Source organism: Scyliorhinus torazame, chromosome 8 (assembly GCF_047496885.1).
Source record: "Scyliorhinus torazame isolate Kashiwa2021f chromosome 8, sScyTor2.1, whole genome shotgun sequence".
In the NCBI taxonomy this organism is placed as follows: Eukaryota; Metazoa; Chordata; class Chondrichthyes; order Carcharhiniformes; family Scyliorhinidae; genus Scyliorhinus; species Scyliorhinus torazame.
The window spans coordinates 223,964,869-223,992,198 of record NC_092714.1 but is presented as its reverse complement, the minus strand read 5'-3'; the positions used below and the strand labels follow the sequence as shown (position 1 = coordinate 223,992,198).

At 47.4% G+C, this 27,330-nt stretch overlaps 1 protein-coding gene across 3 annotated transcripts in view; it reads left to right on the top strand.

Moving 5' to 3' along the window:
• The window catches only part of LOC140428406 (extracellular sulfatase Sulf-2-like), a 598,468-nt gene that overhangs the window by 267,025 nt on the left and 304,113 nt on the right, over positions 1-27,330 (top strand). Inside the window, exon 1 of one of the 3 annotated variants that reach the window (XM_072514823.1) lies at positions 18,748-18,874. The exons of the other annotated variants lie outside the window; for them this stretch is intronic. The gene's annotated coding sequence lies outside the window, so the exon portion shown is untranslated. Of the gene's footprint in view, positions 1-18,747; positions 18,875-27,330 lie in introns of those variants that run through there. 3 annotated transcript variants of the gene reach the window in all.

Genomic DNA, 27,330 nt, shown 5'->3' with positions numbered 1-27,330 from the left:
CCCTTATGGAGTTCCCCCTCCCTCACTGCCCCAAGGCCCTGAATCGCTGCCTCTGGTTTTTCAGCTATTAAGCGCAGTGAGTCCCTAACTACGCTGACAAAGCCCGACCTCTTATCCAGTCCACAACCTTCCCCCTGTCGACGGAGGCCCACCAGGCCTTCAGCCGCATCAAAGCAGACATTGCTAAGGCCACAATGTGCGCCATCGACGAGTCCCTCCCCTTCCAGGTCGAGAGCGATGCATCCGACGTAGCTCTGGCGGCCACCCTCAACCAAGCGGGCAGGCCCGTTGCTTTCTTCTCCCGTACCCTCCATGCTTCCGAAATTCGCCATTCCTCGGTCGAAAAGGAGGCACAAGCCACAGTAGAAGCTGTGCAACACTGGAGGCATTACCTGGCCGGCAGGAGATTCATCCTCCTCACGGACCAACAGTTGGTTGCCTTCATGTTCGATAATGCACAGCGGGGCAAGATTAAAAACGACAAGATCTTGCGGTGGAGGATAGAACTCTCCACCTACAACTACGAGATCTTGTACCATCCGGGGAAGCTAAACGAGCCTCCTGATGCCCTGTCCCGCGGCACTTTTGCCACTGCACAAGCAGACCGTCTCCGAGCCCTCCACGAGGACCTCTGCCACCCGGGGGTCACTCGCTTTTTCCATTTTGTCAAGACCCGTAACCTGCCCTACTCCATCGAGGAGGTCAGGTCTGTCACCAGGGACTGCAGAGTGCAAACCGCACATCTACCGGCCAGAGAGGACGCACCTGATAAAGGCTTCCCGTCCCTTTGAGCGCCTCAGCATGGACTTCAAAGGCCCCCTCCCCTCTACAGACCACATTTCCTGAACGTGATTGACGAGTACTCCCGGTTCCCATTCGCCATCCCCTGCCCAGACATGACCACAACCACCATCATCAAGGCCCTCCAGGGTATCTTTACACTGTTCGGTTTCCCCGCGTACATACACAGTGATAGGGGGTCCTCCTTTATGAGCGACGAGCTGCGTCAATTCCTGCTCAGCAAGGGCATCGCCTCGAGCAGGACGACCAGTTACAGCCCCCAGGTAAATGGGCAGGTAGAGAGGGAGAACGGAACAGTCTGGAAGACTGTTCTACTGGCCCTACGGTCCAGTGATCTCCCAGTCTCCCGCTGGCAAGAAGTCCTGCCGGTGGCCCTCCATGCCATCCGGTCGCTGCTCTGTCCAACCACAAATCAGACACCTCATGAACGTCTCCTTGTTTTCCCCAGGAAGTCCTCCTCCGGGACCTCGCTCCCAACCTGGCTTGCGACACCCGGACCCATCCAGCTTCGGAAGCATGTGCGGGCGCACAAGTCGGACCCGTTGGTCGAGAAGGTCCACCTGCTGCACGCTAACCCCCAGTACGCCTGTAGCGTTCCCTGACGGCCGGAAGATACAGTCTCCCTTCGGGACCTGGCGCCCGCCGGAACCCCACGCGCACCCGAACCATTGCGCCCCCCCCCCCCCCCCCAGCACCTCACTGGAGGGTCAGTACTCCCGCCGCTCCTGCCTAGGCCCGCCCACCCACCGACGCCCCCTACAGGAGCGCCCCCCCCCCCCCCCCCGTGTCAACCTTTTGCCCCAGCAGCGCCACCTAGGGGTGACAAAGCTGCCAGGGATGACGAAACCACGCTCCCGGAGTCGCAAGCACCGGGACCCCCACCAGAATCACCACCGAAGCCCAGACGCTCCAGAAGGACGACCAGGCCACCCGATCGACTGATTGCTTCGCTGTGACTCTAACTGTGAACTTTGTAAATATCCTCGACAGCACGGTACCTCCATACCTGGTCATACCATGTTAAAGGCGACTATTAACACTGGCCAACACCCCCGCCGGACTCTTTTCTTTAACAGGGGGTGAATGTGGTAGTACCAGGTATTGCGGTACCTGAGAGGCTGATGACCATTGGTTCGACCCAGGAGTCTACCATTGGCTGTATTACGTAGCTCCGCCCTGAAGGCGGAGTATAAGAGATGGTGCCGTTCCAGCAGCCTTCACTTTCTGTACCGAAGCTGCTGGGGAATTAGTTCTAGTAGATTAAAGCCTTCAGTTATGAAATCACTTTGTCTTGAGTGTAATTGATTGTGCATCAATGACTTGTCTGTGAAGTAACTGATCCATCTCAATCTTTGAATAAATTCTGATCTAATACTTCTTCATGAAGTCAGCACCTTTTATAAAGAATAGTACTGTGCTGTATCTTTTTATGTTCTGTGTTCTAAGACAGCCAAGCAAGTGTCGTGAACTGACAGAGAATTTATATCTAATGATCATCCTGAACTTTGTTTTCTGCCCTATGTTGTACATTATGGCTCAGTTGGTAGCATTCTCACCTCCGAGGCAGAAGGGTGTGAGTACAAGTAGCACGAGGGGACATAGCTTTAAATTGAGGGGAGATAGATATAAGACAGATGTCAGAGGTAGGTTCTTTACACAGAGAGTAGTAAGGGCGTGGAATGCCCTGCCTGCAACAGTAGTGGACTCGCCAACACTAAGGGCATTTAAATGGTCATTGGATAGACATATGGACGATAAGGGAATAGTGTAGATGGGCTTTAGAGTGGTTTCACCGGCCGGCGCAACATCGAGGGCCGAAGGGCCTGTACTGCGCTGTAATGTTCTATGTTCTAAGTCTTACTCAAGGACCTGAGCTCACAAACCAAGACTCTCATTTCTGACACTGTTGGAGGTGCTACTTTTGGACTGTAACATTAAACCAAGGCCCTGTCTGCCCTCTCACCTGAATTTGAAAATCCCATGCATTATTCCAAAGTAAATCAGGGGAGTTATCGTTGGTGTCCTGATCAATATTTAGCCTTCAATAAACATCACAAAAGAAAAGAGAATGGCTGGGATTTTCTGGCACCTTGTCGCAGGACCTGCTGTAGTAGTGCAGTGGGCCAGCCAAAATGTTAATTGACTTTTAACGCGGGATCACTTTACAGCAAATCTGTATATTAGAATGAGACTGCTGGTCTCACATTAATGTACTGTTTCTCGAGGTACCTGAGGCGTGGGATCTATCACCTTCGCCTCGGAGACCTCGGGCGAGCACCGTTCAGCACTGGTCCCCATATATGGGGAATAGATGGAATGACACTCGTGTAGGTCTCCAGGGGATCAGAGGCCCCCAGTGCATGCCCTTTGGGAAGGGTGGTACCCTGACACTGATCGCCACCTGGGAACCCTAGCACAGCCAACCTGGCACCCTGGCAGTACCACCTGGGTGCCAGTCTTGCACTGCCAAGGTTCCCAGATGGCACTGCCAGCTGGCAGGGACACTGCCAGGGCGTTGCATCGGGGGTCTCGGAGATCGAGATGCCATTTAAAACTGGAGTTCTGATTTTGTGCTATGCTGAGGAGCTCCGCTCACCAGAACTCCTCAGTGTAGATGGCCGCACGTTCCCTGCTGAGACCCCTTATTTAACGCAAGTGCCATTTTACAGCCATGCAGCGCTGAGAAACACGGGGCTAAACGTGCTCGCTATGGGACTTTGATCCCATTTAGTTGAATTGCGCCCTATATTTATGAAAATTGAATTGGAATTTTACACCGATGTATCGATTTACATTCTCAGATAGTTAAATGTCACAATAGGCGACAGGAAAACATCTCCCAAATTAATACTGTCATAATATCCTTTTAAATATTCTTTAAATTAAACTATTCAGCCTTTAAATTTAAGGCTTCATCATATAATGTTATTTTTATTTATCAGATGAATTAGTAAGCTGAATAAAATGCAAAACTACAAACAAAATGCATAAAAAGTACAAATTCTCCTTTGACATTTTACTGGATCTGGAAATATATTGGGCGAAATAACATTCTTTGTGGCGTGCACCCTGATTCTACTGAGGTATAGCACATAGAAGCAGTTATCTGATAGAGTGGTAGGTGGCTCAAGGATTTAGTTTGCTATTCAAAACTTTGGCTAGACAGCTGAAGTTGGCAGGCAATTACTTGGTGCTTTGTTAAAATAGATTTGCGAAAGTAGGTTGACAGAAAATCTCTCAAGCTCGGCTGCACCACCAGAGTGCTGTGCCAAATTGTATACAAGCACTGATGTGGTGGATTTTTATGTGACACAGGGCAGTATTGCTTTTTGTTTATAACCACTGACTTGCATCTTTCTTAAATGCTTTTACTGAACGAATGCATTTTGTGATGATTTGATCTTGTTGGTTCTGTTTCAAGGAAAGTTAATTTTCTTTGTGCAAAAAAAAATATTCTTTTTACTGAAGATGTTTCTCCTCTTCCTATTTCTTACTTTACCTTCACATTGACTTGCTGTGCCTGTAGAGCAGGGCTCAGGGACAGGGCAGGACAGGGTTGGTAAGTTGCTTAGTGTTTGGCTGATAGAAAATGTTGCTGCTGTGTTGGACGTTTCCATGGTCCACCCATTTCCAGTGGGTGGGACAGATGATGAACCATTTGCACATATTATTGACAGATGTTGGTATTGGATAATGCTACAATTCATGTCAAAAGCAATCTTGATGAGATTTAACTATCACGCCAATGTATATTTTCATTTTATTGGCAGCAATGTTCTGTGAGCCACAAAATAAAGAAGACCATGGGTAACCTGACGAGGATCTTAAGTTATGAGGGAAGACAGTATAAAATTTCTTGATCTTTGACCAATTAATATGAGTGTTTAAATATTAAATAACATAGGGGTGGCATGTGGTGCAGTGGTTAGCACTGGGACTGCAGCGCTGAGGACCCAGATTCGAATCCCGCCCTGGGTCACTGTCCTTGTGGAGTTTGCACATTCTCCCCATGTCTGCATGGATTTCACCCCCACAACCCAAAGATGTGCTGGTTAGGTGGATTGGCCACGCTAAATTGCCCCTTAATTGGTAAAGAAAAATAATTGGCCACTCTAATTTTTAAAAAAAATAATGTAAATATTTTTTAAATTACAAATAGATTAAGGGATAAATTAGAAAAATAAGCATTCACAGAAAAAATGGTTAGAATTTGGAATTCTGCGCCATGAAACACTGTTGAAGAAATTCAGAAATTCTGGTTAATCAGAATGAGACAGCTGTTTGAAAAAGAGAAATGTTAAAATGATTATGGTGAGCGAGCGGAAGAGTGGGATTATGCTTAAATGATAAGAATATTGACGAAAACAGCCCCCACTTAGCAGACTGGATAGCCTGTTTCTTTGCTTTTACAATCCATAATTGTCCAAATTCATATTTACCAAAATGATATTTTTCGGGGGGGGGTGGTGAGCTGATGGTGAACAGATGAGTCCACTATTGTCTACTCTGATAGTATCAAATAATCTTCAATAATAGTCCCTAATAATGATTTACAGTACAGTACATTTGACTTATCATTCCTGTGTTGGTTCTAACTTTTTATATTGAGCTACCACTCCAGTACAACTCCCCTGTAGCAAGTTTCAGTAGTGGCATTATAATGGTGTTCAGTAATGTCATTCATGATGGAATCCAGTGACATGCTTTATAATGCACCAGGAATGCCTTCCAATAACTAAATCCCTTCGTTCATAGTGCCCAAAAAATGGTGTCCACTGGGCAGCAATAATGTTGAAGTTACCGGTGTCCAATTATTGCATGTAACAATGATGATCATGAATAGTATCCAGTTATGGCATTCAGTGATGGTTTCTTTTTTGTTAACGGAAACAATCATTGACTTGTTTTTCCTTTACATTAAGTGACATTTTTCAAACTGTCATAATATATTCTTTGAAAATTGCAGCTGACCTTTCATTTCCCTGAACTGTTCCAACATTGGAATACTAAAATCTTGATGAGTCATAATCTTGCAAAGTTGGAAGTAGGAAGCTGGCATTGCCCATTGTTTAGAAAATAACAAATCACTCTGTTTTGAATTAAGATTTTAATAAGATACTTGTTCTTGAGGAATTCTCGCGGAACATGCATTTTCAGTCAAACACCAAAGCAACAAAAACAAACCTTCATAAATAATGTGGAATGTAGCCATTATAAATTTCCAATTTTACAGTTGCCGTAAGGTATTCTGAAAAAACTTGGGTTATTTCCTCCAGTTCTGGAAGCAGGAGACTATTTTGCTTTGACTGTGGCAGTACAGTCGATAAAACTTGCCCTCTCCTCCCCCCCCCCTCCCCCGCACAGTTATCATTATGGTTTTTTTGCCACTCTTGCTAGAAGTTTGCTATATATAAAAATTAAAACACAAAAATAACTATTGATGAAAACAAGAACGCCTTTCATGGGGATTTTGTTCTAATTAGTTTGAGTGACACGCGATTAAAAGCCGAGGGCTTAGAACTGCATGGTTTTACAACAACTGCTTATATTTATATAGCACCTTTATTATAATAAGACATACTAAATGAAAGGGGCAATGTTGCTGTGGAGGAAAGGTGGTGCGGTGGGCAGCAAGAGGTCCGTGGTCACATCATAGCAGAATGAGGGTTCTGCTGGGAGTTGAGAAGGGACATAAGGCAAGAATCTACAATCACCCTCAGTGTCATAACTGAATAGCTGGAGGTATAATGAAGCAGCGAAAGTGGATCTGAGGGCAAGGTAGAGAAGCTGTTAATTGTGAGTCTTGATTAACAGGTTGTGCTGATGGGTGACTGATGTGTGTGGTGCTTTGGGCAGCATGAGATGTTGCTGGCGAAGTGAATAAGAGAGGTCATGTGAAGGTGCATTCACTGACCTTGATCTTGCACCTGAGATCATTTGACATCTCGTGGCACTGCTGCCAGGCCCTCATGTCCAGATACTAGGTGTTGACCATCCTGGCCACCTACCCTCACTCCATTCTGAGGCTGCTCCTTGAAGACGTTCATGCCATGCTCCCCTCCCCCAACTCTTCCTGCACACTTACATGACTGATGCCTCCCGTGTCACATCAAAACAAAGAACAAAAGAACAAAGAAATGTACAGCACAGGAACAGGCCCTTCGGCCCTCCAAGCCCGTGCCGACCATGCTGCCCGACTAAACTACAATCTTCTACACTTCCTGGGTCCGTATCCCTCTATTCCCATCCTATTCATGTATTTGTCAAGATGCCCCTTAAATACTTGCCGTATTTATCCTTCTTCCTCACGGGAACATGCCGGTCCTGAATTCCTTTCAACTGCCACTTGAAAGCCTCCCACATGTCAGATGTTGATTTGCCCTCAAACATCCGCCCCCAATCTGTGTTCTTCAGTTCCCGCCTAATATTGTTATAATTAACCTTCCCCCAATTTAGCACATTCATCCTAGGACCACTCTTATCCTTGTCCACCAGTACTTTAAAACTTACTGAATTGTGGTCACTGTTACCGAAATGCTCCCCTACTGAAACATCTACCACCTGGCCGGGCTCATTCCCCAATACCAGGTCCAGTACCGCCCCTTCCCGAGTTGGACTGTCTACATATTGTTTTAAGAAGCCCTCCTGGATGCTCCTTACAAACTCCGCCCCGTCTAAGCCCCTGGCTCTAAGTGAGTCCCAGTCAATATTGGGGAAGTTGAAGTCTCCCATCACCACAACCCTGTTGTTTTTACTCTTTTCCAAAATCTGTCTACCTATCTGCTCCTCTATCTCCCGCTGGCTGTTGGGAGGCCTGTAGTAAAACCCCAACATTGTGACTGCACCCTTCTTATTCCTCATCTCTACCCATATAGCCTCACTGCCCTCTGAGGTGTCCTCCCGCAGTACAGCTGTGATATTCTCCCGAACCAGTAGCGCAACTCCGCCTCCCCTTTTACATCCCCCTCTATCCCACCTGAAACATCTAAGTCCTGGAACGTTTAGCTGCCAATCCTGCCCTTCCCTCAACCAGGTCTCTGTAATGGCAACAACATCATAGTTCCAAGTACTAATCCAAGCTCTAAGTTCATCTGCCTTACCCGTAATACTTCTTGCATTAAAACATATGCACTTCAGGCCACCAGACCCGCTGTGTTCAGCAACTTCTCCCTGTCTGCTCTGCCTCAGAGCCCCACTGTCCCTATTCCCTAGTTCTCCTTCAATGCTCTCACCTTCTGACCTAATGCTCCCGTGCCCACCCCCCTGCCATACTAGTTTAAACCCTCCCGTGTGACACTAGCAAACCTCGCGGCCAGGATATTTATGCCTCAGCGGTTTAGATGCAACCCGTCCTTCTTATACAGGTCACACCTGCCCCGGAAGAGCTCCCAGTGGTCCAGATAACGGAAACCCTCCCTCCTACACCAGCTGTTTAGCCACGTGTTTAGCTGCTCTATCTTCCTATTTCTAGCCTCACTGGCACGTGGCACAGGGAGTAATCCTGAGATTACAACCCTCGAGGTCCTGTCTTTTAACTTTCTGCCTAGCTCCCTGAACTCCTGCTGCAGGACCTCATGCCCCTTCCTGCCTATGTCGTTAGTACCAATATGTACAACGACCTCTGCCTGTTTGCCCTCCCCCTTCAGGATGCCCTCTACCCGTTCAGAGACACCCTGGACCCTGGCACCAGGGAGGCAACATACCATCCTGGAGTCTCTTTCACGTCCACAGAAGCGCCTATCTGTGCCCCTGACTATAGAGTCCCCTATTACTATTACTCTTCTGTGCTTTGACCCTCCCTTCTGAACATCAGAGCCAGCCGTGGTGCCACTGCTCTGGTTGCTGCTGTTTTCCCCTGATAGGCTATCCCCCCCGACAGTATCCAAAGGGGTATACCTGTTCGAGAGGGGGACAACCACAGGGGATTCCTGCACTGACTGTCTGCCCTTTCTGGTGGTCACCCATTTCTCTGCCTGCACCTTGGGTGTGACCACATTTACATAACTGCGATCTATGACGCTTTCCGCCACCTGCATGCTCCTAAGTGCATCCAATTGCTGCTCCAACCGAACCATGCGTTCTGTGAGGAGCTCCAGTTGGGTGCACTTTCTGCAGATGAAGCCATCCGGGACGCTGGAAGCCTCACGGACCTGCCACATCTCACAGTCAGAGCACTGCACCCCTCTAACTGACATTGCGTCAATTAATTAAAATTTAAATTTAAATTTTTTTAAATATATATTTTTTTAAAAATTTCAAAGTTACTGTTAACTATCTGTTTCCTAGCACTAGATTTCTAATAGAAATGCAAAAGCTAAATATAGTACTCTCTGATCTCTGGCTTAGATATCCCTCTAAATTATAATTAAGTAATTATGTTTAATTAGTTACCAATGATTAATTTTTTTAATTTAGTGTAGATTCCCAACCAGCCACTCAGGCCACAGCTTTTCTGTGATGTCACTTTAGTTTCCCCCCGACACACACAATTTGAAAAAGGTATAAAAGTAAAAATGAGTAAAAATCACTTACTTACCTTCTTACCCTCTGAGTGTCTTAGATGTTCTCAGGTTCTCTCCCTGACAGAGACTGCTCCTCCTCCTCCGAACATCGATCACCCTAGAGCCCTCTCTCTTGCCCTGGTGCTCCATTTTCCATGATTTAAATTCCAGCAAATTATCCAGTAAGGCCTCCCTTTAAGAGGAACAGACTGATTTTAAGAACAGGTCCAAGTTCCATTTCCTCCCCTTGACAACAGTCTGAGGTTAAATCAATCTGTTCTTGACCTTGCTGTCAAATTTGATCTCAAAATAATCTTTCGACCACAAACTCACACCATGACCCAGCCTGCCTATTTACACATTCATAACATCACCTGACTTCACCTTTGTCTCAGATAATCTGCTGCTGATACCTTCCTCTATGCACTTGTTATCTCTTAGACTTGACTACTGCAATGCACAACCCATAGGTCTTCCATGTTCTACACTCTGTAAATTCTGGGGGCCCCACTCGGCTGCTCTTGTCTTAATGCACACCAAGTCCAGTTTCCCGATCACCCCTGTACTCACTGGCCTGCATTGCCTCCCAGTTAAGCAACAATTTGATTTTTACTATTCTCAACCATATTTTCAAATCCCCCCATGGCCTCACCTCCCCCTATTTCTGTAATCGCCTCCAAACATGTAAGCCTGAGAAATCATGCTTATTCTGGTCTCTTGTGCATCCCTGATTTTAATTGCTGCACCATTGGTGGCTGTGCCTTCAGTGGCCCAAGTCCTCAACTCTCAATTCAGTCGCTACACTTCCCTGCCTCTATACTTTGCTTTTTGCCTATAATAGACTCCTTGAAACCTATCACTTTGATCAGGTCATCTAAACGAATGTCTCCTGATATGGCTCAATGTCATGTTTTGCTTTACAAAGCTCCTGGAAGTGCTTTGGAACATTTGATTACATTAAAAGTGCTATATAAATAGAAGCTGTTGTTGAGTACTAGCTGCACCATGTGCTTTCTGCAAAATACTGAATGGCCCCCTGCTGAGCACAGACGCAACTAGCAATGCGAAGAGGAACCAGTAGTGAGGAAGACTCTGAGCTCCACGCTATAATTGTGGTAATGAAGTGAGAGCAGCAAATTTGTGTTGCTGAGCACATCCAGCAGAATCCATGGAGGTAGCTCATAAGAAGTGACTCCTGTGCCCAAAACATAAGGATTATATAAATCCTTAGCCTGGTACATTTTGTTCATTTCTCTTTCGATCAGACCTCTGAGTCACAATTCAAGAATCACATTTGAATTTCTATGTCACAGTGTGAAAAAAGGTCTCAAGGAAGTAATTTGGTGTCTGCCTTAGCTCTGGGCAGAACTCTCATCTCTGTTAGAGGGCGATGGGTTGAAACCATCCTCCAAACACTTCAACACGTAAACTAGGCTGATATTTCAGTGCAGTACTGGGGGTGTCCTGCCGTGTTAAAGGACCTGCCTGCCTTCCCAAGTGGGCGTGACAGCTCTGTTGCCCTTTAAGAAGTTCAGATCTAACTGTGGTTATTCAGTTGCCAAGAACAGATCAATTTTGATGCATTTTGCATAATTTCTATTTTACTTTTCTGTGATATCTCCTGTTTTTACAAAAGGGAAGTGGATAAATACTTGAAGAAGAAAACGTTGATGAGATATGCAGAAATAATAGCGTAAGTGGGACTAAATTAGCTATTACTAAGGTCCGATCAGAACGTGGTTGCCTCTGAATGTCCTAGTTCTTAAAATTTGCTTCCCTTCATATGGTACATTGAACAGTTTCAGAAATAATTCATTCCTCCCCGACAAATTCATTCCTCCTGTATAGTGACTGTGAATGTGATTTCAGATAGATGACCCATTGAAACAATGGTTAAGATTGAAGAATTAATTTTTAGAAGTGACACTAGGAATCACTGCCAACTGCTGATCTATCGTGTTAAATTTCTAATCATTGCATTGCTGTGCTCGAGGCGCAGGTCATCTTTGGAAGATGGAAGATCTCTGGCAGTTTTTGCAAAGCTTATGCATAGAGAAAGCAGAATAAAGATATGCTTGAAAAATCGGACCCTCCAGGCAGAATCTTAACACATTTAGGCTCTGACTGAAAACCGACATATAGCCCTCCAGTAATACCGACAGTTTTTACTGCAAATGTTGAGCCTCTCTGAGTAATGAAATCTGGCAAGGCAGGGCCTGATACAGCTGGCAAGGCTAGTTCCAGAGAGATCGGGCCGCCATCATTAAAGGGTGCATCAATCAGAATTGAAGGTCAACTCGCCAACCCTTCCCCCCCCCCCCCCACCCCCCCGACACCGTGGAGGTATCGCCGGCTCACTGCCCACAACCATACCTCAGCCCCTCACCTGTGCCTTCAAGTTCTACCCCCACTGCCCTCTCCCCCACTGTGCCTCAAAGTTCCCCCCTCAATGGTATTGGCACTCTTCTCCCCACCATACAGATCAGAAAACTGTCCCAGCCCCCAACGTGGCTGCACAGAGGACTTGGCACAGTTTCGCACAACCAGGTTGCCACGGTTAAAGAGTGCCAACCTGGCAGTGCCTGAGCATGTCCATCTCTTCCCGGGGATTATGCTTACCTCTGCGCTTCAGGAAGGATCCTCTCGACCAAATCTCATTTTTCAAAACCTGTTGTAAATCCCACTGACGTTTGAATATTCAGTGAGAGGGGATCATGTGGCGAGGGGAACTGGGTAATTACATTAAAATATGTTCATAAACATTAAACAATGTTCTCTCCCTTTGTGTGTGTAAATCTCGTGACATCACCAGCGAGTGGCTTAGAAAATCAGGAAACGCAATCTATCCAGAGGGATTTGGGTTTCCTCTTTCTCTCTGGATTTTCCACCTCATTCGCAGTCCCGCAGACTGCAAATGCGGTTCAAAATTACCCCCTCCATTTCTAAAAAGCTTTCATCTCTACACTTAAATATGTCTCACACACACATGCAATCCTGGGGTGATGCACGATCAATTACACAAAGACGAGAGTTGGATGCAATCGAGGCTTTATTACACTGAATTGTGTGGCTTCCTACAGCAGCTGGCGAAATTGCTGCTGTACAAGGAGCACACATATTTATACTCCGCCTACTGGGCGGAGCCAGCAGGCAGGGAACTACCCCGTACCTGTAGTCCAGGGCCTTACCATAAAGCACCTACACCGACATCCTCTATATACAATATATACATCAGTGGTGACTACCACATTCACCCACCCCCGTTAAAATTGAATCTGCCGGGGGTGGTGGAAAACTATATACAGGTAGACGTTTTAAAGTACAGAGAGAAAAAAAATTGAGTCCAGCGGGGTGGAGGGGAAAATTATATACAGAGTGACGATGTTTTAAAAGTCCAGGTCATGTTCCAGATTCAGTCGGTCCGGAGCCTTGATCCGCCGTTGGGAGTGCCGCAGTGCTGGCGGCAATTCCGGTGTCGGTCTGGTCTTCGGTGGCTCCGGGAGCATGTCAGATTGTCCTGGGGCGGGGGTTGTGGCTGGGTGCGCCGGGGGAGGCGGAGGTGGTGCCGGGCCGGGGGTGTATGAGTGTGCGGAACCAGCTGGTGCCAGGTCCCTGAGGGAGACTGTACCTTGGCGGCCGTCGGGGTACGCTACGTAGGCGTACTGAGGGTTGGCGTGGAGTAGCTGTACCCTCTCAACCAACGGCTCCGCCTTGTGGAGTCGTACGTGTTTATGGAGGAGTACGGGTCCTGGAGCTGTGAGCCAAGTCGGGAGCGAAACCCGGAGGTGGATTTCCTAGGGAAGGCAAAGAGACATTCATGGGGTGTTTCATTCATCGCAGTGCACAGGAGCAACCGAATGGAGTGCAGGGCATCGGGGAGGACCTCTTGCCAGCGGGAGGCTGGGAGATTTCTGGACCGTAGGGCCAGCTGGACGGCCCTCCAGACCGTCCCATTTTCCCTCTCCACCTGCCCGTTTCCCCGGGGGTTGTAGCTCGAGGCGATACCCCTGTTGAGCAGGAACTGTTGCAGCTCTACGCGCATGAATGAGGATCCTTGTCGCTGTGGACGTAGGCGGGGAAGCCGAACAGAGCAAAGATTGTGTTGAGGGCTTTGATGACAGTTGAAGGCAGTGGGGCAATGGGGGAGGGGGAGTTCCATGAGGGGGCGCATGCGGTCAGGATCAGGTCCCAGAACTCCGTTCTGGACCACGTAGCCGAGGATGGCTAAGCGACTCGTGCTAAACACGCACTTGTCCTTGTTATAGGTTAGGTTGAGGAGAGTGGCGGTGTGGAGAAATTTGGCAAGGTTAGCGTCATGGTCCTGCTGATCGTGGCCGCAGATGGTGACATTGTCCAGATACGGGAGAGTGGCCCGCAGCCCATACCGGTCAACCATTCCATCCATTTACCGTTGGAAAACCGAAACCCCGTTGGTGACACCAAAAGGAACCCTAAGAAAGTGGTAAAGGCAGCCATCTGCCTCAAAGGCAGTGTATGGGCGGTCTGCCTTACGGATGGGGAGCTGGTGGTAGGCGGATTCCAGGTCCACAGTTGAGAAGACCCGGTACTGTGCAATCTGATTGACCATATCAGATATGTGTGGGAGGGGGTACGTGTCGAGCTGCGTGTACCTATTGATTGTCTGGCTGTAGTCTATAACCATCCTGTGTTTCTCCCCAGTTTTCACAATGACCACTCCAGGGGCTTTGCTGGCCTCGATGATGCCTTCCTGAAGCAGTCGCTGGACCTCTGACCTGATGAAGGTCCTGTCCTGGGCGTTGTACCGTCTGCTCCTGGTGGTGCCGGGTTTGCAATCCGGGGTTAAGGTTGCAAATAGGGTAGGTGGGTCGACCTTTAGAGTTGCGAGGCCGCACACAGTAAGGGGTGGTAAGGGCCCGCCGAATATCAGTGTTAGTCTCTGGAGGTTGCACTGGAAGTCCAGGCCGAGTAGCAAGGCAGCGCAGAGGTTGGGGAGGATGTAGAGGCGGAAGCCGCTGAACTCCACGCCCTGAACAGTGAGAGTGGCTATGCAGTACCCCCGGATCACCATGAAGTGGGACCCGGAGGCCAGGGAGATTCTCTGGTTGGCGGGGTGTACCGCGAGGGAGCAGAACCTTACCGTATCGGGGTGAATGAAGCTCTCGGTGCTCCCGGAGTCCAGCAGGCAGGAGATCTAGTGCCCATCTATCTTCACGTTGGTAGAAGCAGTTGCCAGGTTCTGTGGGCGAGACTGGTCAATCGTGACCGAGGCGCGGCTGGTCGGCGGCGTTTGAGGGCGGCACATGGCCAAATGAGGTGCCTGGGGGGCATGGGTCCTGGTAAGATGGCGGCGCCCACGGGCCGCACGTGTCATGGGTAAAACGAGATGGCGGTGCCTGACGATCCTGAAGAGAACAAGATGGCAGCACCCACGGGCTGCACGTGGTGGGGTCAAACAAGATGGTGGCACCCACGGGCTGCACGTGGTCCGGGGAGGGGAAGATGGCAACGCCCACTGGACGCACGTGGGGGGAACTGGAACAATAGCGGCGACTGAGTGAGTCTGGCACACCGCAGCGAAGTGCCCCTTTTGCCACAGGCCTTGCAAAGGGCGCTCCGGGCCAGGCAGCGCTGTCGGGGGTGTTTGGACTGCCCACAGAAGTAACGTTTGGGGCCCCCGGGATTGGTTGGCTGCAGCGCGCCACTGACGTGGGGCTGGCTGAGGGCGGTCGCTGGTGGGGTCCACGATGGGGCAGCCGTCTGCGGAGTCCACGATGCACAGGAGGGGTGGGCCGTGCGATCGGGGGTGTAGGCCTGGATGTTGCGCGAAGCGACCGTAAGCGGGAGCGCTAGCTTTTGGTTTCCGCGAGGTTGAGCGTGGCCCCTTCTAAGAGGTGCTGGCGGATGTAATCGGACCCTATCCCCGTAACAAAAGCGTCTCTCATGAGCAAGTTCGAGTGTTCCGTGGCCGAGACGGCCTGACAGTCACAGTCTCTAACTAGGGGAATTAGAGCATGCCAGAAATCTTCCACTGACTCACCAGGAAGTTGACGACGAGTGGCGAGGAGGTGCCTGGTGTAGAGCGTGTTAGTCCGCTGAGCATAGTTTTCCTTCAGTAGCGCCATGGCGTCTTCGTAGGTCGGCGGGTCCTGGATAAGTGGAAAGACGTTGGAGCTCAGCCGCGTGTAAAGGATCTGAATCTTCTGAGCTTCTGGAATTGGGTCTGGCGCAGACCCGATGTACGCTTCGAAACAGACCAGCCAATGTTCAAAGTCCTTTTTGGCGTTGTCTGATTACGGATGCAGCTGCAGGCGATCCGGCTTGATGCGGAGGTCCATCTTCTGAAAACTTGGTGTAATAAATTGATGCACGATCAATTACACAAAGACGAGAGTTGGATGCAATCGAGGCTTTATTACACTGAGATGTGTGGCTTCCTACAGCAGCTGGCGAAATTGCTGCTGTACAAGGAGCACACATATTTAAACGCCGCCTACTGGGCGGAGCCAGCAGGCAGGGAACTACCCCCGTACCTGTAGTACAGGGGCCTTACCGTAAAGCACTTACACCCTCTATATACAATATATGCATCAGTGGTGACTACCACATGGGGGAAACTAGAATCGATCTGAAGCTGATGTATTTGAAATAAATCCTCAGGATATGCGATCTTCATTTAATCTTTGAGTGCCGCAACAGTAAGCGAAAACTGTGTTCAAAAATCTGTATTCAATTGTTTCTCTTACAGTATATTTACACCAAGTTCTGATGATGTAATATGAGTTCAATATTCAAACACTTTGATTCATGGAAATATATAAAAGTCAGAATCAGTGGAACTGCTTTGTTTATACAACATTAATAGTTATAGTCTTAGAAATTGGATCATGCTGCACTATAGATCGTCAAAACAAAGTGTGCGTGCACTCTGAATGCAAAATGTGCTACCTACCATATTGTTTAGGGCTCCCATATAGGTGCCTGCAGTGCATGCCTGAAACTAGTGTGAATCAATGGCCTAATGCCTGCAGCTCCTTTGCACAACTGTCAGGTTTGTGCTTGAGCTTTAGATGTGCTTCTGTTCCTTCAGGTGCTCAACAACCAAACGACGGCCCTCAAAGAAACTGCCAGAAGCTGTCACCCAAAGTGCTTTACTTGCTTTATTGTGCAACAAAGCGCAGTAGGACTGCTTCTCCTGACTTCACATTAAAACCGCAGGCCATTGCCAGATAGATAGATTGATAGGTAGATAGATAGAAACATAGATATATAGATAGGCAGATAGATAGATAGCATGCAATGATGCAATGCTATCATTGCATGTGTACCATTGGAAAGGGACTAATTTTTTTTTTTTTTTAATTGGACAAAGTGAATGAATGATAGAAGATCTGACAGTCATTATAGTATTGTACAGACATAAATGTTCATGAGCACTTGATATCTGCCTTTATGTGGTTTAAGTGTGTATTACAATGGACTTTTACAACTTGTACATCTTGAATTAAAATGGTGACATTGGGCACAATTTAAAGGGGAGAAAAGAGTCCCATTTTGGGAGCATTTAGCAGGGTGTTTCTCAGCACCCGCTATCAATTGGACTATTGTTTTGGCCTCAGCGAGGAATGCTCCACCGAAGCCACACTTTCCTCGCTTCCTGCACTGACAAGCTCAGTTTGTCTGTGCAGAAAGAGATTGGGGCCCATTTTTACATGCCGGCCCAATCTCTCAACACCCCCACGGACTCCCCACCATGACCTCTGGACCCCCCATCACCCCAACCTATCTGTTAGGGGATCATTGAGCACCCCCCTCACAAGGCATGGCACCCCCACGCCTGATCCCTTGCATGGGCAAATTGGTACCTTGGTACTGCCAGCCTAGCACACTGGCAATGCCCCTGCCAGCCTAGCAGTGCCACTCAGATGGCACTGCCAGGGTTCATGGGTGGCAGTGCCAAGGTGCCTGGGTGGCGAGGGTACCACCCTGCTGAAGCCTGACCACCAGGGGTCTCCAATGGTCTGGGAGACCACCCTCAGGTGCTGTTACACCTGACCCACATTTGTGTGGACTAGTGCTAAATGGCGCCTTGGCGAGGTCTCCCTGGTGCTATCCCTCGTTCCTGGGCCTCTGAAGCATCCATCGCTGACCAAGTGAGTATAACTGCTCACTTCAATATGTAAATCTGGATCTCGCCTAGCAAAGCAAAGATTCAGATCACGACGCCTTGAGAGATCTTGTTAGATCTCACGAGGCTCTCCGAGCATCACAAATCTCACAAGAGACCTCTCGCAAGCTTTTACGGCCTCGCCACATCAGCAAGCCGGGCGCGGTGAGACCTTTCGATCGTTCCCATAGATTTTCAGAATTTCAAACCAGGTCATTGTTCTGGCTCTTGACTTATCCAGAGCCATCAAAGACTCTCTTTAACTGCAGTCCTGGCGCCACCTGGTGTTTCATTTGGACGTGCAGTTGGACCAACAACAAATTAATTCAAAACTGAATTGGAACATTGTACAGGTTCAATGAAAGCTTACTCATTCAAATTGAATAATTATAAAGTTGTCAGATTGAAAGCAGAGAATGTGATGGTGCAAGTGTGTGAGAGAGTGATAATGCATTCTTTTCAAGTCATGCAACCGATTCATTTCACAATCTTCCCCTGAAAAGACTGCACTGCTGCTAATATCCTTACCTTCCAATCTGATTTTAGAGTTTCATAGAATCAATAAAGTCCCAACTTATTAAAAAAAAGGCAAAGCCAAGCTGGAATACTAACATGCTGGAAGCCCTCTGCCACAAATTCTGTTTTAAATTATTCCCAAGTAAATAATTTATTGGAAGTGGTGTCTGAATGAATCATGTATTGAATAGTGTGGATTGGAGCACCAGCTGATGTTCTTACTGTTTCTGGCATATCTCCCAGGAATTTCCTGGTACAAAATATGAAGTATTTCCATTTCGTTGGCCATCCCCCTTCTTATGTCCCTTTCAGATTTTCTTTGAGTATGATTAATAAAGTGAGAAATTAAAGATTGTGGAGGATTTCAGTGCAGTTAATAACTGCATGAATAATGGTTAATTTTGGAAAAGCACACATTTTCAATTGCAGCACACATTCCAGCATTACATATTGAAGCAGACCTGATTGCATTTGTATTATTAGATAAAGTGTAATCACAGCGCAATTATGTGAAGCCTTTATTTACTGGGATTTCAGACAGATCATTTAAGAAGGTGGGATCCTGACTGTACAGAATTACCCAGCTGCATTCATTATGGTGTCCAGCAAGGCATTAAAGTGGGTGCAGTGCTTCCAGGAGAATTCTGACTGGCTACAGTTGTAGTTTGTGCGTTGCAGCCTGAAGTTGCGCACACAAGAAAATTATACTAGAATTATTTTTTTTTTAAACGATAGAGTTGTCTAGCTATCTTCAAAACGGGTGACGTGAACAGTGGTTTTGGAATGAAGCCAACTAAATAGTTTTCAGAACAACATGCACATAGTTTCCTTCTGCATTGACTTTGGAGCCACAAAGTATTCAGATCCAAGACTGAAAAAGGACCGGTAAAAAAAACCCACAAAGGAAAAGGTGAGATTTTGGTTTTATAGTTGCGTTTGAATCAAAATCCATAATAGCTTTCTTAAACAGGAGCCAGGTAAATACCTCAGAAATAAATCTGTGGACGGGCATGTTGAAAGGGCAAAGGCATGCAACTAAATGAATAATAGTCTCAGGGATCCTGTGCAGGGTAAGGGGCTGATAGGTCTTTTTTTTGAACTGTGAATTTACATCATCCCTGCTGACTGTTTTCAGATCAGTGTGAAGTTGTTGTAGGCGCACACCAAAGCGGCTGTAATTCAAGACAAGTGCTAATATAACTGAGTGCAGTGAAGCTTGTGTGTGGTGAAACCCTCTTCAGGTTTGCCTCAAAGTGTTTGGTTTTGATAGAACTGCAGCACTGTCGAGGCTCCACTTAAAAATATTCTTTCAGCTTTTAAAATGTTTTAAATCTCAGTAGAATGCAGAGGTTCTGCTAACGTTAAAAATATGCCTTGATTGTGGGGTGGGGGGTTGGGCAGAAATCTTTCAATCGTTTCAAACTCGCACACAGCTCCTCAGTGCAATCTGTAGCAAAGCAGAGTCAGTACCACAACTCCCGCCTGCCGGATGTGCACTGCACGCCACAACTACCAGTCTGTAACCGGTAGCCCTAGTCGACATCGCAGTTCAGTGCTGAAATATGGAATTTTACATTTATCAATATTCTGTCATTTGGATTGTTATTTTTTTTAACCTTCAAAATTATATTGACCCGTAACTTCGTCAGAGTGGCAATCTCAAGCGGATTGCTACTTTCGACACACTTATCCACGCTAGATTTCCAAAGCCTCTCTCTCTCTCTCGCCCAATTTTCCTCACTCAGGCCGGGTGAGACAGGAGCAGCGAAGCGCGCCCCTCGCTGCTTTGGTGTGGAGTAACTGGGGCGCAGAGAGGTAAAAAATACCCTATTTCTATGGCACTAGAGCCGTATAGGAGATGTTCAAAAGGGCAATTAAAAGCCAAGTGGTTCAGACAACCGGGGGGTGGGCTGACCCGAGGGGGTTGGGTCGGACTGGAGGTTGGGGAGGAGGGATAAGTTTAGCACAGGGCTAAATCGCTGGCTTTGAAAGCAGACCAAGGCAGGCCAGCAGCACGGTTCAATTCGCGTACCAGCCTCCCCGAACAGGCGCCGGAATGTGGCGACTAGGGGCTTTTCACAGTAACTTCATTTGAAGCCTACTTGTGACAAGAAGCGATTTTCATTTTCATTTCATTTCAAACATACAGCGGGACATACAAACATCGGGACATACTGTGGTAAACCACTGTGTTCTGATATTAGAGGTTGTATGGTAAGGTTCACCTGTGGCCCCTGCATGCTAGCTCCGCCCAGGAGCCGGGTTATAAATATGCGTGGCCTCCAGCTCGCAGCCATTTCGTCAGCTGCTGTGGGAGGCCACACATCTGATACTAATAAAGCCTCAGTTTGGATTCAACTTCGTCTCCAGTCAAATTGATTGTGCCTCACATACAAACATATCAATTAGGAGTAGGCCTCTTGGCCACGTGAGCCTGCTCCCCCATTCAGTAAGATCGTGGCTGATCTAATTGTGACCTTAACCCCACATTCCTGCCTATACCTGATAACCTTTCACCCCCTTTTTAATCAAGAATCTATCTGGCTCTGCCTTAATAATATCCAAAGACTCTGGGCTGGATTCACCATTCCTGAGGCTATGTGCTGACGCCAACAGAGAATCCGTGGTGTTTCACGACGGGAACATCGGCGTGAAACCCTCACCGATTCCGGTACCGGTGAGGGGCCAGTACCAGCGCCGCATGATAAACCTGTGGAACGTGTGGAAAAAGATTGGAGAATCGCCAGGTCCCGTGCTGCACATGCGCAGGGCTGACAAGCTGCAGCAGGGTGCACGCCTACACACGAACCAGTTGTGCCGGATAAAATGGTGCCGGCCATGCTGGACCATGTACACAAAGGGTAGTGGGTGCCTGGAACTCACTGCTGGAGGAGGTGGTGGAAGCAGGGACGATAGTGACGTTTAAGGGGCATCTTGGCAAATACATGAATAGGATGGGAATAGAGGGATATCGACTTCGGAAGTGTGGAAGATTTTAGTTTAGACGGGCAGCACGGTCGGCGCAGGCTTGGAGGGCCGAAGGGCCTGTTCCCGTGCTGCACTTTTCTTTGTTCTTATGTACCCGCCCACCCCGAACCCACAGCCCACCGCCTGGCCACACCCCACCCTCCCAGCCCTGGCAGATGCCCCCCAGCCAGTGGCACGGACATCAGCCGAGTGTGGCGCCGTTGGACACTGTCCACATGCCCTGTCTCTCTCCCCGGAGCTGGCACACGATGCTCCCGACCGCTGGGACCAGACGTGGCCCGGACCGTGGGGAACTAAGCCCATCGGAGGCGGAGATTTGCGGGTGGGCCAGCTGATGGCGTACCACCGACGTTGCGACTGCGGACAGCGCGTGTCCCGTTGACGGCGATTTGGGGGGGGGGCGGAGCATTGCGATCCGGCATCAAACCCGCGTCTGCCCTGATTCTGGCGTCGGGAGCCATTCCCCGCCTGATCGCTGTTCCCAATTTCAGCGTCTGGCTACTGAAAATCCCGCCCCCTAATTCTCCTGCCTTTTCAGGAAGAGAGTTCCAGAGACTCTCAACCGTCTGAGAGAAAACAATTCGCCTGACCTCCGTCTTAAATGAGCAACCACTTATTTTTAAACCGTGACCCCTAGTTCTAGATTCTCTGACAAGAGGAAACATCCTCTCCACATACACTCTGTCAATACCCCTCAGGATCTTAATTGATCAAGTTGCCTCTTACTCTTCTAAACGACCCTCTGAGAGAAAGAAATTCTCCTCATCCCTGTCTTAAATGAGCGTCCCTTATTTTTAAACAGTGTCTTCATATTTAATTATTTTTGCATTTATTTTGAATGTTTGCTTTCTGTAACAATGGACGCGATTAAACAAATGAAACAGAGTCCCGTGTTTAGCCCGTTTATCCGGGTATTTCCTGGTGCTGGCAGTGACAAGAACGACCATGCTAGTGAAAGGGACTTTGCTTCATTTCGGGGCCTTAGTGGGGAACGCCCCGCCAAGGCCGCACTTGGTCCTATTTCCTGCACTAACGAGCTCCAATTGCCAGTGTAGGAAGTGATCGGGGCACCATTGTTAAATAGCACCCCGATCTCTAGACACCCCACTACGGTCTCCTGACCCCTCCAATGCCCCAACTCACCTATAAGAGGGTCATCGAGCCCACCGCACCCCATCTCAGAGGGCAGAGCACCACCGGCCCCAAACCCCCGTGCAGGCAAAATGCCACCAGCGCACCTCGGCACTGCCAACCTGGCAGTGCTACCTGGGAAACCTGAGGCTGGCAGTCAGATGGCATCATTAGTGCCAGGTTACAACCCTGCCTAGAGGCAGATCATCCGGGGACCTCCAATCATCTGAAAAACCATCCCCCCCCAAGTGCTGTTCCACGTGGTTCATGTTGGTGGAGACCAGTTAGATCCGACACCTTGGGTAACTCCAGTGGGAATATCTTCAAGTTTGCCTGACGTGTATGCAAATCTGGGTCACGCCCATTGTGGACAGGATCCAGATTGTGACGTCTCACAAGATCGTCATGACTTTAACTCCTCATACTTCATCCTTGGTACATCTTTTCCATTGCCTTTGCATCCTTCCAATCTGTATGTTTAATACTCACTGAAATTGAATTCATGGAGATTATCCTCACGTATTCACAGCTTTTCATAGAAATGCACATGTGATTCTACTCATTCTTGATTCCTGTCGAGACAAAAACACAATTTTCCTGCACAAAGTGTTGAATATACAATGCATCATTTTAATGCAGCATGAACCATATATAGCATTTACATTATAAATTTCTGTATTTACAAATTATTGATTCTGTCATGCATTATAGATTCCCCTCTGAACTGAGTTGCGCATGGCTTGTACCTTTCTCCCTGTAAAACACTGATGTGTGTCTGTAAATGAACATTCTTGGATATAGGAAAAGGTTACCAAGGCAGCATTTTGTACCTAGCATCAGCTCGATTTGGTGTTGTATTATTTAGCACTTGGGCCAGCAATTATCATGTGCAGAATCTTTCCTTTGCTACAATGACCATGGGCATGAAAAAAATGAACCCAAAGCTGAGAGAAAACTCATGTGCTATATTCTGAAAAACAAAGCTTAGTGGTGTGTTACATTTCACTTACAGCTGTGGCAAAATGCACCTTTACATGTGTGTTGTAGTCTGGAAATATTGGGGGAGAGGGATTCTCCATCAGCATTGTGCCCGGTGCAAATCCTGCTAAGTAGGGAGAATTGCGGGAGAACCCCAAAAGGGGATTTGCGCCACGCATTAATCAGTTTCCCATTCTCCTGGTCCACTCCAGCTGGCATGATCAGGATCTTGCCCAGAAAGGGGAGGCCAATGAATGAAGGGTGGCTGTTGGATATGGGGTGGCTCCCGTTAATGTTATGATAATATAGCTTAAGTGCCACGTTACAGCAAGATCCCGATTTTGTCTGCGGGAGCGGGCCAGTTGCATCGGAAACTGTTTGGCGCCTGACGCGGTTCTCGTTTTCGGCCTATCCCGCTATTCACGGGCCTCATTTCGCTCGAGCAAGAGCGCAATGAGGCTGGACAATTGCGTCCATTGTTGTGCTTTGGCAGAATTCCACCCATTGATAGTAACGGTAGAAACTGCAGCATTTTCCCCATCACATGGCTGATCAGGTATCTCTCCCACTCACACCGTCTGCCATTGGTGGGCATTGGAAGGATTTGCAGGCTAACATTCAACCTGTTTCATCCACATTATGGACTTAGCTTCCTTGAGCACCAAGTTGCTGGGGTAGAACTCAAACCCAGAACTGAGAGCTCAGAATCAGGGATGTGATCCACCATGCCATAAGACAACCATTAAAACCAAATCTTGCTGGCTTCAATTGAAAAGTAAATATATTTAAAGTATTTTTCTTGGAACTGGTGTGCTCATTACAAATCGCAGCCCTTGCTTGTCCTTTGTGTGAAAAAACAAGAAGTACATAATAATAATCTTTATTATCACAAGTAGGCTTACATTGCAATGAAGTTACTGTGAAACACTGCAATGAAGTTACTGTGAAAAGCCCCTAGTCACCACATTCCGGCGCCTGTTCGGGTACATGGAGGGAGAATTCAGTATGTCCAATTCACCTAACAAGCTCGTCTTTCGGGACTTGTGGGAGGAAACCGGAGCACCCTGAGTAAACCCACGCAGACACTGGGAGAACGTGCAGACTCCGCACAGGCAATGACCCAAGCCGGGGATCAAACTGGGACCCTGGCGCTGTGATGCCACTGTGCTACCATGCTGCTCCGTGCATACACAGTGCAATACGATCTGAGCTTCCTGAAAACATAAGGAAAATGTTACCTCCCCAATGATATCACGAATGGGCACAAAGTGCAACCTTGTCACATTTATATAATCATTTTATGACCAATGTTGGTCCTGAAATTAACAGCAAAGCTGCGCAATAATAGAATAGTAACCCCCATCTGATAAAGTATCTTAATGTGCTCTGAGAATGATCATAAAGTATATCACGTTTGCTAAATGACTTTTTGAAATGTAATTGTACAACCTGGAAAACTCCCTTACTTTTCTTCAAAACAGTGCCGTGGGATCACCTTCATCGTAGTAAGCAGCAAGCTGGGGCTTTGTCTCAATGGCTCATTTGAAAGGTGTCGCCTACAGCAGTGCAGAGTTCCCTCAGTACCGCACTGCATTGTCAGCCTTGATTTTTGTATTCAAGCCCTGTCGTCGGTTTTGAATCCAACCTTGTGACTCAGAGATGGGAGTGCGAGCGACTAAACTACAGCTGACACTCATTTAAGCGAATAAAAATCAGTTAACAGAATGGAAACAAAAACCTCCACGTATATAACACCTTTTGTGACCATAAGGTGTCCCAAAGCACTTTACAACCATTTATGTAGTTTTGGAAGTATAGTCATTGTAATGTAGGGAAAAGCTGCGACCAATAATAATAATCTTTATTGTCACAAGTAGGCTTACATTAACACTGCAATGAAGTTACTGTGAAAAGCCCCTGGTCACCACATTCCGGCGGCTGTTCGGTTACACGGAGGGAAAATTCAAAATGTTCTACTTACCTAACAGCGTGTCTTTCGGGACTCGTGGGAGGAAACTGGAGCACCCGGAGGAAACCCATGCAGACACGGCGAGAATGTGCAGACTCCGCACAGACAGTGACCCAAGCCGGGAATCAAACCTGGAACCCTGGCGCTGTGAAGCAACAGTGCTAACCACCGTGCTGCCCTTTGCACATAGCAAAGTCTCACAACCTGCAATGTGACAATAACAAGATAATCCATTTTAGTAATGTCCGTTGGGGGATAAATATTGGCCAGGACACGGGCGAACTCATTTGTTCTTCTCCGAATAGTGTCACAAAACATTTGATATCTACCCTGAAAGGGTCCAATGCCTCATCTCGTGATGCACAGAATCTCAGCTGTGCATGCTTAAGGCCTGGAACATCATTATGGTGATTTATGCCATTTCCTGTTTTTGCAGTAATTGTGCATTTTTTCCACATTAAGAGAACCATGTAAGTACAGGTTGTTTTCATTTAAACCTTTGTGTCTTAAATTATTTTTGACCCATCTATATTGGAATTTTTAAAGAATGTATGATTTCCCCTTCTTCTTTCGGCTTCTCTCATTTTACTTGGTGTTGCCAAAATACTGGTTGATCACCCTTCTCCCTCTCCTCCTGTAAGTCACCCATTCATCTTCCAATTCCGCTGTTTAAAGCTCTCGCCGCCACTTTCTATCTAGTCATAGGCTTTCCTCTAGGAAGACAGATGCTCGAGGTTAAACTGACAATGTGATAAAGAAGGGTGGGAAGAGGCTCTTATGGAACATAAATATCAGAGTAGATGAAATGGGCCAAATGGCCTGTTTCTGGCTTGTAGATTTCACATAATGCTGCCACCAGGGAATACAAACATTATTGCATTTCACATACTCACACATTACAGTCAAGAAATATTCAGTAGGCAAACGCAGCAGGGTGTTTGGGGATATTGATGCTGATTTCGATCCCAGGATCCTTGATCTTCAAAGACCCATGAAATGCCTGTTTATGAGAGGATGTGTGCAGGGAATTGTAAGGTCTGTATTTTTTTTACAGTCAGGGAGGTGTACTGGAGGTTTACTGCTGTTGCTGCTGCTGCACATTGCACAAAAGCGAGGGAGGGGGAGGCATGCCACAGTCGACTCTGTCATCGTGCTCCCCTTCATGAAATGTTTGGACACACGGAGATCAGTTCAATCTAACAGAACAGGAAGGTTTTAACATTCTTATCATGATTCTGCTGGGGGCAACAGAGAAGAAACTCAAAGGAGAAAGGGACGGGTTTGCCATATGACAACAGGGGGAGGGAGTGAGGAAGAGCCCCTGATGGAAAAGCAGCAAAAGCTGGGACAACAGACCTCGCTGTGAGTGATCTGGATAAACCCTGAGCTCTGGATAGCCCATACATACAAACTGCTGCTCAACCTATCAACCTCAAACGATATCCAAAAGCTGCACGAGCTCGGCCAGCTTTAAAGGGTTTGTGGTGAAAGAACTTTGTTCACCCACTCTGGCATAATTCCCCGTCAATCCCCAATATCTGGCCCAAGTCTTACTTTAACGCTACCCCACCATCACCAAATCCCATCCCATACCTGACCTAAATCCTATTAAACTTTGAAATGTGTTTTTTGACTTTATCAGTAAAACTCTGCCAACACCCCTATGAAAGCCATTGCATTACCATTTCCATAGCAGGAACAGCAGGCCTCAGTTTAGACATGGTCTTACACCCGCTCCCTGACCTCCCAGTAGCAATGCAGCAACATGTGAAATTAACCTGACAGATCAGTTTCAAAACTCAGAATCCTCAGCCAAAGATTTCCTATTTAAAAAAATAACGGTTTGTCGGGTCCTGAACTCTGGCTACTCAGCATGGATGTGCAAACTCCATTTTAAACATGGAGGCCAGGCCCCTCAGACCATGGTATTGGGAACTTTCTGCATCCACCCCTCCCAGGCCATGGTTGGAGGTGCCGGAGCACAGTGTACTTCGACAGCATCACACCCCTGAAGAACACCCCTACAGTTCGAAGGACCAAGAGTCCCATTCAGGCTCCTTAGTCCTATGTTCTGATATTCCTCACAACATTTCCTCTCTCTCCAGAATAGATGATTATACCATTTAAATTGTTTCTTGGCTGCTTTCATCAATACTTCCATTATCTTCACTGATCCTTTGATGTGCTGGTTCCTGATATTGGGCAGAATTTCTGAAAAAAAATGGCAGTGTCACATTCTGACTGAAAACCTTTGTGCTTCTCCCCAGAAACACTGCCAGGTTTTCAGTTCAGATCAACTG